Here is a 19097-nt window from a genome sequence, read left to right on the forward strand (position 1 = left end):
TAAATGTGTTTACAGCTAACAAGAGAGCTTCAAGATACGTAAAGCAAAAATACACAGGAACGAAAGGAAATATAGACAAGTCCACAATTATAGTTGGAGACATCAATGCTCCTCTCCCAGAAATCGATAGAACTACAGGAGAAAACCAGTAAGGATATAGAAGATCTAACATTATCAACCAACTTGATATGATTAACATAGAACATTCCACCCAATAACACACATGAAATGTTCTATTATAGGGGCACATAGGACATTTACCAAGATATTCTGGGGCAAAATAAACCTTAACAAATGGAAAACAACTGAAAACTTAAAAGTATGTTTTCTGGGACTTCCCTGGTGGCACAGTGGTTAAGAATCTGTCTGCCATGAATTCTATCAAACATTTAGAGAAGAGCTAACACCTATCCTTCTAAAACTCTTCCAAAATATAGCAGAGGGAAGAACACTCCCAAACTCATTCTACGAGGCCAGCATCACCCTGATACCAAAACCAGACAAAGATGTCACAAAAAAAGAAAACTACAGACCAACATCACTGAAGAACATAGATGCAAAAATCCTCAACAAAATCCTAGCAAACAGAATCCACCAGCACATTAAAAGGATCATAAAACATGATCAAGTGGGGTTTATCCCAGGAATGCAAGGATTCTTAAATATATGCAAATCAATCAATGTGATAAACCATATTAACAAATTGAAAGAGAAAAACCATATGATCATCTCAATAGATGCAGAAAAAGCTTTTTTTTTTTAAACATCTTTATTGGAGTATAACTGCTTTACAATGGTGTGTTAGTTTCTGCATTATAACAAAGTGAATCAGCTATACATATACATATATCCCCATATCGCCTCCCTCTTGCATCTCCCTCCCACCAGAAAAAGCTTTTGACAAAATTCAACACCCATTTATGATAAAAACTCTCCAGAAAGTAGGCATAGAGGGAACTTACCTCAACATAATGAAGGCCATATATGACAAACCCACAGACAACATCATTGCCAATGGTGAAAAACTGAAAACATTTCCTCTAAAATCAGGAACAAGAAAAGGATGTCCACTGTCACCCCTATTGTTCAACATAGTTCTGGAAGTTTTAGCCACAGCAATCAGAGAAGAAAAAGAAATAAAAGGAATGCAAATCGGAAAAGAAGAAGTAAAACTGTCACTGTTTGCAGATGCCATGATACTACACATAGAGAATCCTAAAGATGCTACCAGAAAACTACTAGAGCTAATCAATGAATTTGGTGAACTAGCAGGATACAAAATTAATGCACAGAAATCTCTCGCATTCCTATACACTAATGATGAAAAATCTGAAAGAGAAATTAAGGAAACACTCCCATTTACCATTGTAACAAATAGAATAAAATACCTAGGAATAAACCTACCTAAGGAGACAAAAGATCTGTATGCAGAAAACTATAAGACACTGATGAAAGAAATTAAAGATGATACCAACAGATGGAGAGATATACCATGTTCTTGGATTGGAAGAATCAACATTGTGAAAATGACTATACTACCCAAAGCAATCTTCAGATTCAATGCAATCCCTATCAAACTACCAATGGCATTTTTCACAGACCTAGAACAAAAAATTTCACAATTTCTATGGAAACACAAAAGACCCCAAATAGCCAACACAACCCTGAGAAAGAAAAACGGAGCTGGAGGACAGGCTCCCTGACTTCAGACTATACTACAAAGCTACAGCAATCAAGACAATATGGTACTGGCATAAAAACAGAAATATAAATCAATGGAACAGGACAGAAAGCCCAGAAATAAACCCACACACATATGGTCACCTTATATTTGATAAAAGAGGCAAGAATATACAATGGAGAAAAGACAACCTCTTCAATAAGTGGTGCTGGGAAAAGTGGAGAGCTACATGGAAAAGAATGAAATTAGAACATTTCAAACACCATACACAGAAATAAACTCAAAATGGATGAAAGACCTAAATGTAAGGCCAGACACTATAAAACTCTTAGAGGAAAACATAGGCAGAACACTCTATGACATAAATCACAGCAAGATCCTTTGTGACCCACCTCCTAGAGAAATGGAAATAAAAACAAAACTAAACAAATGGGACCTAATGAAACTTAAAAGCTTTGGCACAGCAAAGGAAACTATAAACAAGACAAAAGGACAACCCTCAGAATGGGAGAAAATATTTGCAAATGAAGCAACTGACAAAGGATTGATCTCCAAAATATACAAGCAGCTCATGCAGTTCAATATCAAAAAAAAAAAACCCAATCCAAAAAAGGGCAGAAGATCTAAATAGACATTTCTCCAAAGAAGATATACAGATTGCCAACAAACACATGAAAGGATGCTCAACATCACTAATCATTAGAGAAATGCAAATCAAAACTACAATGAGGTATCACCTCACACCAGTCAGAATGGCCATCATCAAAAAATCTACAAACAATAAATGCTGGAAAGGGTATGGAGAAAAGGGAACCCTCTTCCACTGTTGGTGGGAATGTAAATTGATACAGCCACTATGGAGAACAGTATGGAGGTTCCTTTAAAAACTAAAAATAGAACTACCATATGACCCAGCAATCCCACTACTGGGCATATACCCTGAGAAAACCATAATTGTGGTACATGACTCCTCCAAAAGGAGTCATGTACCACAGTGTTCATTGCAGCTCTATTTACAATAGCCAGGTCATGGAAGCAACCTAAGTGTCCAACGACAGATGAATGGATAAAGAAGATGCAGCACATATATACAATGGAATATTACTCAGCCATAAAAAGAAATGAAATTGAGTTATTTGTAGCGAGGTGGATGGACCCAGAGACTGTCATATAGAGTGAAGTAAGTCAGAAAGAGAAAAACTAATACTGTATGCTAACCCATATATATGGAATCTAAAAAAAAAAAAAAAAAAGGTTCTGAAGAACGTAGGGTAAGGACAGGAATAAAGATGCAGACATAGAGAATGCACTTGAGGACACGGGGAGGGGGAAGGGTAAGCTGGGATGAAGTGAGAGAGTGGCATGGACATATATACACTACCAAATGTAAAACAGATAGCTAATGGGAAGCAGCCACATAGCACAGGGAGATCAGCTCGGTGCTTTGTGACCACCTAGAGGGGTGGGATAGGGAGGGTGGAAGGGAGACACAAGAGGGAGGGGATATTGGGGTATATGTATATGTATAGCTGATTCACTTTGCTATACAGCAGAAACTAACACACCATTGTAAAGCAATTATACTCCAATAAAGATGTTAAAAAAAAAAAGTATGTTTGAGACAACTTCAAACTTCCATACTTTCTGGATTAAAGTCAAGGCAGAATAGCCTGAGACTGCCTGAAAAGCCTGCTTCCATTTCCAACATCCTATCTTTGTGAAGCAGGGTTTTCTGCAGTGACAGCAACCAAAACGAGATTATGGAGTTGACTGGACATAAGCAACACACTTCGGGTGTCACTGTCTCCCATCACCCCCAGATGGGACCATCTAGTTGCAAGAAAACAAGCTCAGGGCCTCCCACTGATTCTGCATTATGGTGAGTTGTATAATTATTTCATTATATATTGCAATGTAATAATAATAGAAATAAAGTGTCAGTAAATGTTATGCGCTTGAATCACCCTGAAACCATCCCCCCCCGACCCCGGTCCATGGAAAAATTGTCTTCCATGAAACCCGTCCCTGGTGCCAAAAAGGTTGGGGACTGCTGATACAGATGCTTAACATATTCTAAACACTGAATTACAGTGCAAACACCTTCGGAAGCAAGATAAAACACATGACAGATCAATGGTCACCAAATAAACCGAATACATCAGTCGTGAATTGGGCAGTAAATGCTAATCCTGCACCTCTGAGTAATCATACATTCAAGTACCAGTTATGGCATTTTCTGCTGTGACACATGGTTTCTTAAAGGCAGATTATCACATAACAAAAATCATATAGTGTAATTAGCATTTTTCTATTAAAATTAATTTTAGAAAAATTATATACCTAGCATAATTTTTCCCCACTAAGGACTATCTATTAATATCTCACAAACTCTGGGCCTGGAAACACAATATGGGAAATGCTGCCTTAAGCTTGCTTTTTTTTTTAAAATTACCTGCTTTTGAGTAACACAGTGTTCTGAAAGTGCTGAAAAACACTGGTTCAAGAAAAATATTTATAAACTTAGACCCCTGAAATGTGAGATAAAAACCAGAGCTTAAGAAAAGAGAGAAAGCACAGGAAATACAGAAACAGAAATACAGTCAAATGAAACTATGACCACATATAGGAATGGATCTTATTTAAGATTGGGTATGGATGTGTGCTCCAGCAAAAACTGGTTATTGGTTAGCTTTTTGCTCTGGATGACAAGTTGGACTGTAACATCTCTAGAGTGGGTCACTTCCAAGTCCTCTGCTCCTTAAAATTCAAGGGAGAGCCCTAGTTTGAAGACTTGTATCACAGATTTCTACTAATCACCGTTCCTACGTCTTTTCAATACAATGAAAGGCCACTAGGGGGAGAAACACGCAGAAAAGCGCATCCTTATCAGCAGTGATCTCAAAAGGCAACAGATCCTATTACTCTCAGAGGTTTCTATGGTACGCAGAACCAAAACACCTTGCATCTAATCTGCAACCGAAATGGTTTTTCTTAAGTCTCCGTGGGCACTACGCGAAAAAAGCACGTATTCTGAATAGTCAGAAATGAATCCTACAAGCTGACTCAAATCTGAAAAAAAGGACATTTCAAAAGGTCTCCCCGAGTGAGTCAAAGAATTGCGGTGGGATGTGGCAGTGCATTCCTCTTTCCGGATGGGCTATAACTTAACCTTACGTTGGCAGAAGGACGCGTAGCAACGTTTTGTAAAAGGCCTTGTTTCTAGTATTGATATCCAATTCTGGTTAGCCACTGACAGAGGCGGTTAGCCACCACATCCCCTTCCCTCGCCCCTAAACGAGAGGAAATCTCATTTCCTCTACGGGCGTAAAAGTGAACGGACCCGCTTCCTCCCAATCCTCCTTTCTGTATCTCTCGCTCGTACAAACAGATGTACGACACATATGCCGCCATAGGATGACGAAACAGCCTCACTACTGCAAAAGACAACAGCATTAAATACCAGCGCGCCAGAAAAGCACCCATAACGCCACCCCAACTTCAGGCACAACACCAAAGCGCAAGCGCACTGGCACACTGTTACCCGATTTGCCCACTTCCCACTCCTGGTCTCCGCAGTTTCACTTCCCCTCATTTGCACATCTGCTTCCGGGGCATAGTAGGCTCGGCCCCTCCTCAGCTCTTACCCTCCTCTACCCGAGGAGGGGGGAGTCGAGGGGGTGGGGAAGAGTTCGTTGTTTGTTTACACGATGTGAGCGGAAAAAGAGACCAATAAAGTTTATTCTGGAAACAAAAGGAAAAAAACAGGGGTGACAGAGAAAGGAGACGGGGGCGGGGGCGTGTGGCTGGGGCTAGCGAGGAGAGGCAACGAGAAGGAGAAAGCGGCAGTTCCGGTGCCGCCGCTGCGGCCACTGAGGTCTCGGGCTGCTGCCGCCGGGCCGCTGGGGCTGGGGCCGCCGGCGAGGCAGGGCTCGGGCCCGGCCGGGCAGCTCCGGAGCGGCGGGGGAGAGGGGCCGGGAGGCGGGGGCTGTGCCGCCCGCTCTCCTCTCCCTCGGCGCCGCCGCCGCCGCCGCCGCCGCCCGCGGGGCTGGGACCCGATGCGGTTAGAGCCGCGGAGCCTCGAGGAGCCCCAAGCGTGAGTAGAACGCGGACTGGCCGGGAGCGGGCGCGGTCGGTATGGGGCCGGGTGGGTGCTCGTCTTGGGCTGGGGCTGCCTGCCGGTCGTTTCTCTCAGCGTCGGCCCGCAACGGAGTTCGCCTGCGATCGCTGCTCCCTCTCCCCCGCCTGCTGCTGGCCTCACCCAGATGTAGAGGCGAGGGTTCGCCGCTCCCTTTTTTCTCCCTCTGGCCGCCGCCTCGCTCCTCGTTTCCTTCCTCTCCCATTTTTGGGGATGGGGCGGCTAGGACTGAGGAAGTGCGCCCAGGGCCGCCGCCCCGGCCGCGGTGGCTCGGTCCCCCGCGCCCTTGCACATCCACCCGGCCTGTGAGCACCGCGGCGTGAGGGATCCCGGCGCCGAGCCGCGAGCTGTTCCTGAGGGGCTGTCACGCCCGAGGACTCCGGCCCCGCCAGCCCGGCGACCCTGCGTTTGCCTCATACTGGGTTTAAATCGCCCGGCTGGGGCTTGGAAGGAAAACCTCCCCCCACCCCGCAGTTCTCCTCCCACCCTTCCTCTCGAAGTTGTTTTTTTCGTCTTAACCGAGACAGTCAAACGTATTGGATCTTTCATTCATAGACCTGAGACGTTGTCTCGTGATTTGTGCCTTTACTAATTCTGTTATGTGGTGCCTGCTTCATAGCTCCTAAGTGGCTCGGAAAGGTAGGGTAGCGCCCAGGATTGGGCTGTGTAAACACCAGACGTTCGGCCAGTGTGTTTTGATCGCGGCTTGAGGGGTTTATTTTAGGATGCAAAAGGAATAGTGGTGATGGTGGCTAGTTACCAGACTTAGGAATCGAAAGCTCTTTTCTTGGATGTCAGTAATTGGGGAGCTGTTTACGTAGTTATATAAAGGGTAAGGGGAGCGCAACAAGAGGGGCCTCTGTAAAAACAACCTACATATTCTTTAGTGAAGTAGAGTTGTGATTTTGTTTGGTGAAGCTTCCTCATTCCAGCACTGCGCCTTTGTGCACATGCAGGACATGGGTTTGCGAGACGATGTTTTGAATCGTAGTTTGTGAGGCCTGGGAGAACCCCTAGAAAACCTGGGTAGGTGAACTCCTGGTAACTCAAGTCGTCGGTAGTTACTGCGGCCACATTTGAACCACTGTGGGCAGTACTGATCGCATGTTTTCCTGATCAGAAGATGGGTTCTCTAGGTATTTGCTTACATTGCACCGTACAAAATTTATTTGCTGGATTGCGTGTTGTTAAGGAAAGACCTGCAAAATACTTAAGGTACCATGTTGCTAATTTAATTTGTATAAATCAGAACACGTCTTTATTAATGGACTCCAGAAGCAATTGCAGTGTAAGAATTTGTTAATATATCTGTGTATTCAAGTTTTAACATTTTTTAACTGAAGCATTGAATTCTGGTTGACAGCATAGATCTCTATCTAAACATCACATGTTCTGGAAAATTTTAATTATCAGATTAACTGTTCTGCAGTGTCATCAGCCAAAATTATCTGAAGAGGGCCAAGTGTGTGTGTGTTGGTGTTTTGTTTGGTTTTCTAAGTTTTCTCATTTCACGTTTTTGGATAAAATTAAATTTCATCCATGACTTTTTTCAAAAGTTTCTTGTGGGTTTTTCATCATTGTAAAATAGAGTGCTTTCCTATTAAAATCACAAAATAGGTCATTGAAAGAAGTGATAGCACATTGTAATAGTAATAGCATCATGAAATGAAAGTGAATGATTATTAACTTAATAGTTTATCATTGACTATGAATATAAAGTTTGAAAGGCATTCCTTTCAGTTTCAGTTGAAGAGTTAGAAATGAACCACATATAAATGCAGAACAGTGTTTTTGTATGTCTAAAGTTTTTTGTTTTCAATTTTAAGTAAATTGGGTGAGCATTAAAGAGATATCCCTAAATACAAATGCTATACTTACACCCAAAAATTACTGAATGAAAGTGTATTCTCATGGGCAAGATATATGTGAAAGGGAGACTATAAAAGAGCAGTGGCTTTGCCTGGCTCTGGATGGAACAGCCCTTCTTGAGGCAGAGCTTCCTTCCTGTCAGGGGAAGATCCTCTCCATCCCAAATAAGTATTCCCTTAAAAAAAAAAAGTAAATTTATAAATTAAATACATATATGATAAGGTAGATCATACATTTCCTAAAACAGTTTACTTTGTGTATAGCTTTCCTTATGAGTGCCCTTTACTGAATAAAGAATTTTTAACGTTAGCTATTACCATTTAAAGGGCATTTGCTCTGTTGATCTCTTTATTTGAAAAGGGCTAACTTAATCCCGTTTGATCTCTTTAGAAACTAAAATAGTATTAAAAGGATCAGTTCTCTATTTTATTATTTAAATATCTTGAACTTCAAGGTAGGGGTGATTCTTTAAATGAAATGTGTTTCTTAAGCATCATAAAAGATTTTATCTCTGGTGAAAATATTTATAATCTTTAAAATTGTGCAACTTTAGAAGCATAAATCTTGGAAAACCATGGTTTATATTTTATTAGCATAGTTATTGAGCTGTTTTATTAAATATATTTATCTTGAGCTACACAACAGCCCTGTAGAGAAGGCAGTATTACTGTCTCTGAGAAATGACATTTTAATCTAAGGTCAGACAGGTGTCAGGTGACAACTCATTGACAAAACTAATGCTTTGTGACTCCTTTCATTTTATCATGCTACCTCTAACCTGCTCCAGCCTGCCTTTTAATAGGTAAAGAAACTAGGGCCCAGAGATACTAAGATCACCTTTTCCCTTATTTGCAGTAATAAATGTATATGTTTAATTCCCCATATAGCTTAAACAGTGGTTTTTGATCCTGGCCACATATTAGAATCATCTAGTTAGCTTTTTAAAAATATCAGTGCCGGGGTCTCATTCCTAGAGATTCTGATTTAATTGGTCTAAGAGGGAGCCCAAACATCTGTTTATTTATTTTTAAGTTCCCCACGTAATTCTAATAGACATGATTGTAAAGCCCTTGCTTTCGAAGACCTATATGATTTGTTTCTTGCTTCTCTCTCTAGGTTCATCTCTTCCTCCTCCTCCTCCGGCTCCCTTGGCCTTTTCCTGCTTGATGTGCAAATGCTGTTTGCTTTTCCTGAAACATTTGCATATTTCATACCCTTTCCTTAACTGGCTGACTCCTACTCATCTTTCATATCAACTCCTTTGAATAGTCTAGTCTGGGTTAGGTGCCCTTGCTTCCTGTTCCCATAATATCTTGTACTCCTCTGTCATAGCATTGACTCACTGCATTGGTAATTGCCAATTTATTTGTTGGTATCCTCCACCAAGATGTAAATCATGAGAAGGATAGGGGCTCTATCTTATATACAGTTGTATTCTCATTGCCAAGCACAGTAGCCAGTACATAATAGGCAGTTATTCACTGAATAAATAAATATATTGACAACAGACTTCTTTACAACATGTAATAATTTATAAATGCCAATTAAGCTTTTATTCTTGCCAAACACATTTATTATTTTTGGTCACTAAAAATATACATCCCTGCACCTGCCACACATATGAATTTTATTTGGAGACAGTTGAGATGTTCTAAATTAAATATAAATTATATCAAGAGTGATACTCAACCCCAAACACACACACACACACACAAATAATTATACACAGAACTGTGCTGGAAATCAGGAGATATGAATTCAAATCCCAGCCTCATCACCAGTGTGTGACCTTGGGCAAGTCTCAATCTTTTTGGACCTCAGTTTCCTTATCTGTAACATAGAGGAATTGTACTGAATGTTCTACATGGTACTCAGTGATCTTGCCTTAAAATCCTATGAGTACTAAAAATATTGACTTTGGAAAATCTGAAACTGCTTGGATCAAAACCTGGCTTCTATACTTACTGGCAGGATTACTTTGGACAGATTTCCTAATGTGTATAATGGGAGTAATTACTACTCAGCAGAGTTGTTGTTGTTGTTGTTGTTGTTGAATTAAATGAGATAATATAGATCCAAGAAAGTTTTTGTCCTGGATCAGATGTTTAATACATGTTCATTTCCTTTCCCCTTAAAAGGTGTTAGATCTCATGATTGGACTTATCTGACATAAGAAAAAAGACACAGTTTATGTAATAAATCCTGTTTTCCACTTTGCTGACTGCTAGCTTTACAGGTGTGACTAGGGACCAAACACCACGGTGGCTTTTAGTTTCATTTTCTTAGAACCTTATTCCACTGTCAAACATCCAGGTGTTAGTCATCCTGCTTGGGAAAGAATTATGCCTAGAAGTTTGAACCACGACGGGATAGCAAGTGTCAAGCTATCTATACATCCATAATACATAATATGGAGGAAGGGAGAATCTAAACTGATGACCTTATGCCATCTCCAAAGATAAGTAAAATCAGACTTGACCATTCCAAAAGAATGGACAGATTAAAACTAAGGATGATTTACAAAAGAAGACCCAGAGATTTTGGTGAAATCTCTGTTTGCCAGACCTTAAAATTCAGGAACATTTATTTAGTAATTTCTAGGAGATACAGGGAGTATACCTCTGCTCAGGACCAATTTCAGAATATTGTTCTCAATATCAGATGTGGTTACAGATATCAGTTAGCAGACTAAAGTTATTGATATCTTTCTCTATTTGGGAGCCATGTATCTTAATTTTATATGGTTATTTTAACCTTCATTTATTTGGTAATAGAGAGTTACCTTACACACAATGTAATAGTATCTCTGCTGAAGTTTCTGGATACCAGTCTTATTTTTGTATAAAGCAAATTGACTTGTCTGAGTTCTCCCTTAAGTTTATGTTTAAAGAGAAATTTATTATCTTTTTAGAAAAAGTACTGTAATAAAAATTAAGAATAGCGGGTAGGAGAAACTGAAGTCTTAAGGGTGTAAAAAAAGAAGCATGAGGCAACACACAGTGGAGTCTGAGGATTCAACTTAAAGGCTGGAGATTTCCATCATTCAGAAAGGTTATTCAACCTTAGATATACTGATAATGTTTTATAGACATTTATATTATTCACATTTAATCCTTTATTAACATGAATCAATTGATGCTGGTTAAGGAATTTTTAGATGTTCTCTATCCCTCTCCTCAGCTATACAGTTTGGGGAGTTTAAAGTTAAAATGCTTCAATAAAAAGTTTATAAACTTGTAGTAAAAGTGGTGGCTTAGAGTTTTTTCTTCAAGTTTAATATTTCTTACAGTGAAACTGTTTTTAGTATGGATTATGGTGCTGTGGTCTGGATGGCTGAAAGACTAAATTCCAATCCCAAACTGCTACTTTGTATTTGTGTAAGGGGGAGAGGAGACAGACTATATCACATCTTTGCCTCTCTTTCTGCAATGATACAATAGGAATTATAATATGTTGCTTGCTAATAATTCATATAATTGAGGTAATTCAAATGATCCAAATTGCATAAAATTATTCATGGGAAAATGTATACATATTAATCATTATTTTAAATTTATACCTAGTACAAGAATAACATGTTTCATATTTGGTCTGACAATTAAACACTCATTTCTTCTGTATCATTTTGCTAGTTAGCTTGATAGTTTATCTAAATTGCACTCATTTATAAGAGGTTAAGTTTTAGTAACTTTTAGTATATAATTGGAATTGTTACAAAGGAGTCTCTGTATCAGGGCCAGCATTGCCATTTGAAATAAGTGTGGGATTTAAAAAAAAAAGTAAGAATTTTTACAGGCCATACTTATCTGCTACACTTCAGATTTTAAATATTTGTGTAGTGGAAGCTAAAGAAGTCAGTGTTGTGATGTGAAAAAAGCTACATAAGGATAGAATCATTCTGTTCTGATCATAACTCTCTTGCCAAACTCACCAAGAGTTAGTAAGATTCAGTGGAGAGATACATCTTATAAAGTACTGTAGAGATTTAAAGCAATATTATGAAGATAATTTTAAGCATAAATTTTTTAACAGGAGGAGACCATGTTTGTGTTCATTCTTATATCCTCAGCACATATCATAGTACCCAAAAGTAGGTGATCAGTAAGTGATATTTTTGCAGTAGAATCATAATTGGGAATCAAAACACTTTTCTTATCTTTCTATCAGTTAGTAGCTATATATTTTAAACTATCTGAAAAGTATATAAATTGCTGTGCCAGTCGTAGTTGATCATTTACTGAGTATAGATTTGAAGTAGGTAGGAAACACATTTCTATAAGTTGTTAACTAGTGCATATTTCTACTGATGTGTGTAGACATTTTTAACAAAGATTGATAGATTAGGAGAAGCTGTGTCCTAAAAGAACATTGGGTCAAGAGTCTGAAAATCTAGGTTCTATATTGAACTATTAACTAGCTCTTTGGCGTTAGATCTTGACCTTTTAGCACTTTTCTTTACCTGCAAAATTTCAAAGGTTCTTTACAATTCCAAAATTCTATGAGATTCCTAGCATTTTAAAGTCTGTTTCTTTTTTTTTTTTTAATTTTTAAATTTATTTTGTTGGCTGTGTTGGGTCTTTGTTGCTGCACGTGGGCTTTCTCTAGTTGCGGCGAGCAGGGGCTACTCTTCGTTGCGGTGCACGGGCTTCTCATTGCAGTGGCTTCTTTTGTTGTGGAGCACAGGCCCTAGGCGCACGGGCTTCAGTAGTTGTGGCACAAGGGCTCAGTAGTTGTGGATCGCGGGCTGTAGAGCGCAGGCTCAGTAGATGTGGCGCAGGGGCTTAGGTGCTCCGCAGCATGTGGGATCTTCCCGGACCAGGGATTGAGCCCGTGTCCCCTGCATTGGCAGGCAGATTCTTAACCACTGCGCCACCAGGGAAGTCCTAAAGCCTATTTCTGATTTCAGGGAAGAGTAAGTTAAGCCACTCCCTAGAGGGAAGATGGTCCTATCTCAGTTTGTTGTATCTTCAGAAGCAAAAATCTTTTTTTCTGCCTTTTTATAAATTCGCACATATTTGAAGGCCCTTTGTGAAATTCTGTGACAGAGAAAAGCTGCCATCAGAAAAGAATGGACTGGAAAGATTTTCTTTCTTTCTTTCTGAAACCTTCAGTGACTTTGGAGGATCAAAGTTGTACAGGCATGGCCATTTTGGTTACTGGCAAAGGCATTGCCAGTAAGCGACTGACAGGCATTGAGAGTAGATCATCCATTGCACACCAGTTGCCAGGGTTAAGAAGGCCAAAAAACCTGTCACAGCACCCTTAATAGCCATTGGCAACCATCTTTACTTTAGTTAAAGACTTCTAGGAAAATATGTTCCGTACTTTCCTTTTGTAACCCATCCCACTAGATGGTTTTCAGAAAATATGTTCTAATCTTAGAAACATAATTCCAGAGGCATAGTAACCCTCTTTTTTCTAGATGTATCCTCTGTTGTGCAGACAAATATATGAAAAGATGACAAAAATAATTGTCCTTGTCAGAAAGCAATGGTGTGTATGCTATTGATTTGTTGTTTCTATGAATATTCAAATTACCTTCAACTTTTGAATAGTTTTTAACCAGCAAACTGTTCAGGTAATGAGATATTATTTAGAGTTATTTTGAGTATGTACTCATTTTTCAACAAGCTAAGCAGATTTCTGTGGCTTTTCTTTGACAGATCATGCTTTTCCAAGTACTTTTCTGATGGACTAACTGCAGGTCTAGACCTGAAAGTACTATTGCATTTTGAAACAATTGGCTGCCTTTAGCCTAAAAGCAAGTGAATTGTGTGTGTGTGTTTTGGGTTTTTCCTTAGGAGGTTAACTTCTTGACAAGTACAAAAACCTTGGAGTTTTCTGCTAAATAAGCTGCTTTTCTGGAATATAGATTTATGGGGCATGTTATCAAAAGTAAAGCAGCATTAATGGGAAAAATTGTCGGGAAAAAGATTGAAATTAGGCACAACTATAAAGCCGATCTGAAATCAAATCATATATGACAGCAAAGAAAGGAAAAATTATATTTTCACACTGTCATTTTTATATTTATTGTAAACATTAGTAGTAACATCATTTTAAAGTTATTTTTCCTATAAAGATTTCCTTAAAATCTAATGGCTGTTATTTGCAATTGAGGCCTTGATAGGCAGCATCTTAAAGTATTTATGAAAGTGATATTTGTACTCTTTTTCTCTAACTATATACCAGTTGTAAAAGTTGAACATGACTTTATCAAAGCAATTTCTGTACTAGTCTTGATAATTACAATGGTAGTAAAATTCAAAGCAATTTATAATATTAGTGATTTTATGGTTCAGAGACTGGTAGTTTGTTTTCACTAGAAGTGACCAACTTTCAAATTTCTTAGTGATATTGTAGGACTTAAGATTTCCTCAAAATCACTGTGAATAATTTTGACTATTTCTATGAAGTGAAATGGCTCTTTTTGCAGCCATGTATTGTTCACAGACACTACTAATACACAGCTAAATGATCTACTAATGAACAACGACTAAAGCACAGCTAAACGTATCATGCGATGGTGTTTTGTTGAGTTTAAATATCAGATATATAAATTTGTTATGTACATTCCTCCTGCAAATAATTTTTTTCCCCAGCCAAAATGGGATCAAGTGATCTGACAATGGTACGGAATATTTGAAGTCAGAACAGTCTTAGAAAATCCACAAAATATGGTCAGTGTATGTAGGCTTCTTTAATTTTTCTTTTCCTAAATATATGTCACAATGGTTAAGAGCATGTGCTCCGAAGCCAGACTGTCAAAATTTCTAGTTTTGTAATTGAGGGCAAATTATTTAACCTGTCTGGGTTAAATATTCTCTGGGTTAATATGTATTTTCTCATTTGTAGAAAAGGGATAATAGCAATACTACATCATAATATTATAATGAAGGTTAAATGCCGAATATATGAAAGCATTTAGAACAGTGCCTAGTACGTTGTAAGCACTTAATAAATATCTGTATGCTACTTGAGAGCACTAACCATGTCATATTCATCGATTTATTTGGGGGCTTTAACATTTTGTAGTGAATTGAATCCTGTCCATTTTGAGGATTTACTAATGAATCCTTTCTCTGGAGAGTGAACAGTAAAGTTCCTTTCTAACAAGCTTCTTGACATTACTGCTTGCTTTTTGTTCTATTATAACTTTTTAAAGTTTCATTCTTACTCTGGGAATTTGAATTCTATTTCATACCTAGTCTTAAGAGAAGTTAGCATATAGAGATTTAGCATGATCGGAATGAAGGTTTAGTGGACAGAAAGGAATTAAGTAAATGGACATACATTTTTCACACCTAGTCTGAGCTTCCTATGGATTGTTTTCCCCTGTCCATTCCTGGAATCTCAGAATCCTCAGCAGATGTCCTTTTTCTTTTTCCTTTTTATTGAAGTATGGTTGATTTATAATATTAAATTAGTTTCAGGTGTACAACATAGTGATTCAGTATTTTTCTAGACGATACTCCATTTAAAGTTATTATAAAATATTGGCTATCTCCCGTGTGCTGTACAACATATCCTTGTAGCCTATTTATTTTATACTTATTAATTTGTACCTCTTAATCTCCTACCTCTATATTTTCCCTCCACTTCCCTCTCCCCGCTGGTAACCACTAGTTTGTTCTCAATATTTGTGAGTCTGTTTTTGTTCTGTTATATTCACTCATTTATTTTTTAGATTCCACATGTAAGTGATAACATACAGTATTTGTCTTTCTCTGTCTGACTTATTTCACTAAGCATAATACTCTTGAGGTTCATCAATTTTGTTGCAGATGGCAAAATTTCATTCCTTTTTATGGCTGAGTAATATTCCATTGTATACATATATACCACATCTTCTTTATCTGTTTATCTGTTGGTGGACACTTAGGTTGCTTCCATATCTTGGCAATTGTAAATAATGCTGTTATGAACGTTAGGGTGCTTGTATCTTTTTGAACTAGTGTTTTCATTTTCTTTGGCTATATATCTAGGAGTGGAATTGCTGGATCATATGGTAATTCTATTTTTAGTTTTTTGAGGAACCTCCATACTGTTTTCCACAGTGGCTGCACCAGTTAACATTCCCACCAACAGTGTACAAGGGTTCCCTTTACTCCACATCCTCACCAACATTTGTTATTTATGGTCTTTTTGTTGATGGCCATTCTGACAGTTGTGAGGTGGTATCTCATTGTGGTTTTAATTTGCATTTCTCTGGTGATTAACAAGCTTGAGCATCTTTTTGTGTGCCTGTTGGCTCTGTATGTCTTCTTTGGGAAAGTGTCTATTTAGTCTAATGCACACTTCTCAATTGGGTTGTTTGTTTTTTTGGTGTTGAGTTGTGTGACCTCTGTATATATTTTGGATATTACTCCTTATCAGTCATATCATTTGCCGATATTTTCTCCCATTCTTTAGGTTGTCTTTTCATTTTGTTGATGGTTTCCTTTGCTTTGTAAAAGCTTTTAAGTTTAATTAGGTCTCACTTGTTTATTTTTGCTTTTGTTTCCTTTGCCTTAGGAGACAGAGCCAAAAAAACATTGCTAAGATTTACGTCAGAGAGTGTTCTGCCTATGTTTTCTTCTAGGAGTTTTATGTTTTCCAGTCTTAGTTAGGTCTTTAATTTATTTTGAGCTTATTTTTGTATACGGTATGAGAAAATGTTCTAATTCCAGTCTTTTACATGCAACTGTCCAGTTTTCCCAGCACCGCTTGTTGAAGAGACTGTCTTTTCTCCATTGTATATTCTTGCCTCCTTTGTCATAGATTAATAATTGACCATAGGCGCAAGGGTTTATTTCTGGGCTCTCTATTCTGTCCAAGGATCTGTCTGTTTTTGTGCCAATGCCATAGTGTTTTGATAACTGTAGCTTTGTAGTGTAGTCTGAAGTCAGGGAATGTGATACTTCCAGCTTTGTTCTTTTTTCTCAAGATTGTTTTGGCTATTCGAGGTCTTTTGTGGTTCCATATAAATTTTAGGATTGTTTGTTCTAGTTCTGTGGAAGATGTCATGGGTATTTTGGTAGGGATTGCCTTAAATCTGTAGATTGCTTTGGGTAGTATGGACACTTTAACAACATTAATTCTTCTAGTCCATGAACACAAGATATCTTTCCATTTCTTTGTGTCATCTTCAATGTTCTTCATCAGTGTTTTAGAGTTTTCAGAGTGTAGGTCTTTCACCTCCTTGGTTAAGTGTATTCCTAGGTATTTTATTCTTTTTGATGTGATTTTAAATGGGATTGTTTTCTTACTTTCTCTTTCTGGTAGTTCATTATTAGTGTATAAAAAAAGCAGCAGATTCCTGTAAACTAATCTTGTATCCTGCAACTTTCCTGAATTCATTTATTAGTTCTAATAGTTTTGGTGTGGAGACTTTAGGGTTTTCTATATACAGTATCACATCATCTGCAAATAGTGACAGTTTTACTTTTTCCCTTCTAATTTGGATGCCTTTTATTTCTTTCTCTTGTCTGATTTCTGTGGCTAGGATTTCCAGTACTGTGTTAAATAGAAGTGGCAAGAGTGGGCATCCTTGTCTTGTTCCTGGTTTTAGAGGAAAAGCTTTCAGCATTTCACCATTGAATATGATATTAGCTGTGGGTTTGTCATAAATGGCCTTTATTATGTTGAGATATGTTTGCTCTATACCAGCTTTACTGAGGGTTTTTATCATGAATGGATGTCAAATTTTGTCAAATGCTTTTTCTGCATCTATTGAGATGATCATGTAGTTTTTATCCTTCCTTTTGTTAATGTGGTGTTTCACATTGATTTGCAGATACTGAATCATCTTTGCATCCCTGGAATAAATCCCACTTGATCATGGTATATGATCCTTTTTATATATTGATACATTCTGTTTGCTAATATTTTGTCAAGGATTTTTGCATCTATATTCATCAGAGATACTGGCCTGTAATTTTCTTTTTTTGTAGTATCTTTGTCTGATTTTAGTATCAGGGTAATGGTGGCCTCATAGAATGAATTTGAGGGTTTTCTGTCCTCTTCAATTTTTTGGAATAGTCTGAGAAGGATGGGTGTTAGCTCTCCTTTATATGTTTGGTAGAATTCCTCTGTGAAGCCCTCTGGTCCTGGACTTCTGTTTGCCTCCAGCAGCTGTCTTAATAGCACTCTGCCATTGAAGCAGTACTTGTTTCATGTACTAGGTATTTCCTTTCCCTGTCTTTCTCTATGCACTAAGTGGTAATTGTGTCATATTGTCACGTAGTTGCTATGTTACATGGCTTTTGTAGAATTCTCATGTCATGTTTTAAAGCTACTTGTCTTTCACTTCTCTATTATACTTGCTATGAAGTCTTAATGAATACAGATTTAACTCTTTTGTTATTATTCTGTTTGTTATCTAGTTTACACTGACTGGGCATTGTGTAAACCTTACAAGTCATTTACGTGCAAATAAGGAAAGCAGCCATGTATGCTGAATATTTTCATCAGTTCAGTCTCTTAAGTCTTTGCCTTAATCACTAATGATGCTACCTGGCATTACTGATGCAAGTTTCTATGGCATCATCTACAGTAAGTCCCCTACACACGAACCTTCAAGTTGCAAACTTTCAAACGTGAGAACGTGCATTCGCATGTCCAATCACATAGGTTAGTTCACGTGTCTGGCATACATTGTCGCGTGCGTGTGGTTGTGCTTTTCTGTACTTTACAGTACTGTATAGAGTACAGTACTACAGTATCTTTATTTCAAGCCCAGGATTTCTGGAAGCAAGCGTAAAAGCAGCAGTGATGTAGCTGGTACTATACTGTACTTTTGAAGGTACTGTACTGTAAGATTAAAAATGTTTTCTTCATTTTTTGTTTGTTTTTTACATATTATTTGTGTGAAAAGTATTATAAACCTAATACGGTACGATACTATATAGCCGATTGTGTTAGTTGGGTACCTAGGCTGACTTTGTTGGACTTACTCTTGGAACAGAACTCGTTTGTATATAAGGGACTTACTGTACCTGGTTTCAGTACTGTGGTTGGCACCTTATATAAATGAGACTATTAGTTCATATTTAAGTTTTTGGTAACTATATGTGAATTTATGTTTTCTTACCTCTTACCTTGTAACAGTTTTCACCAGACTGCTCTTGATGGTCATACAAGGTAACTTATTTTTCTCACGCTGATGATCCCATAGTCTATACCTCTCATGTACCAGGTTAATAATAACAATAAACCCCACACACTTCTTTTGTTTTTGTTTTTTTAACATCTTTATTGGAGTATAATTGCTTTACAATGGTGTGTTAGTTTCTGCATTAAAACAAATTGAATCAGTTATACATATACATATGTCCCCATATCTCTTCCCTCTTGCATCTCCCTCCCTCCCACCCTCCCTATCCCACCCCTCCAGGTGGTCACAATGCAACGAGCTGATCTCCCTGTGCTATG

General features: G+C 38.1%; 1 protein-coding gene across 1 annotated transcript in view; it reads left to right on the forward strand.

The window, feature by feature from the left end:
* The first annotated feature begins 5658 nt into the window (after positions 1–5658).
* PIK3CA (phosphatidylinositol-4,5-bisphosphate 3-kinase catalytic subunit alpha) overlaps positions 5659–19097 on the forward strand; it is a 106846-nt gene continuing 93407 nt past the window's right edge. The window contains 1 exon segment of the mRNA XM_036850934.1: positions 5659–5774. The gene's annotated coding sequence lies outside the window, so the exon portion shown is untranslated.

This window comes from Balaenoptera musculus, chromosome 4 (genome assembly GCF_009873245.2).
Source record: "Balaenoptera musculus isolate JJ_BM4_2016_0621 chromosome 4, mBalMus1.pri.v3, whole genome shotgun sequence".
Classification (NCBI taxonomy): Eukaryota; Metazoa; Chordata; class Mammalia; order Artiodactyla; family Balaenopteridae; genus Balaenoptera; species Balaenoptera musculus.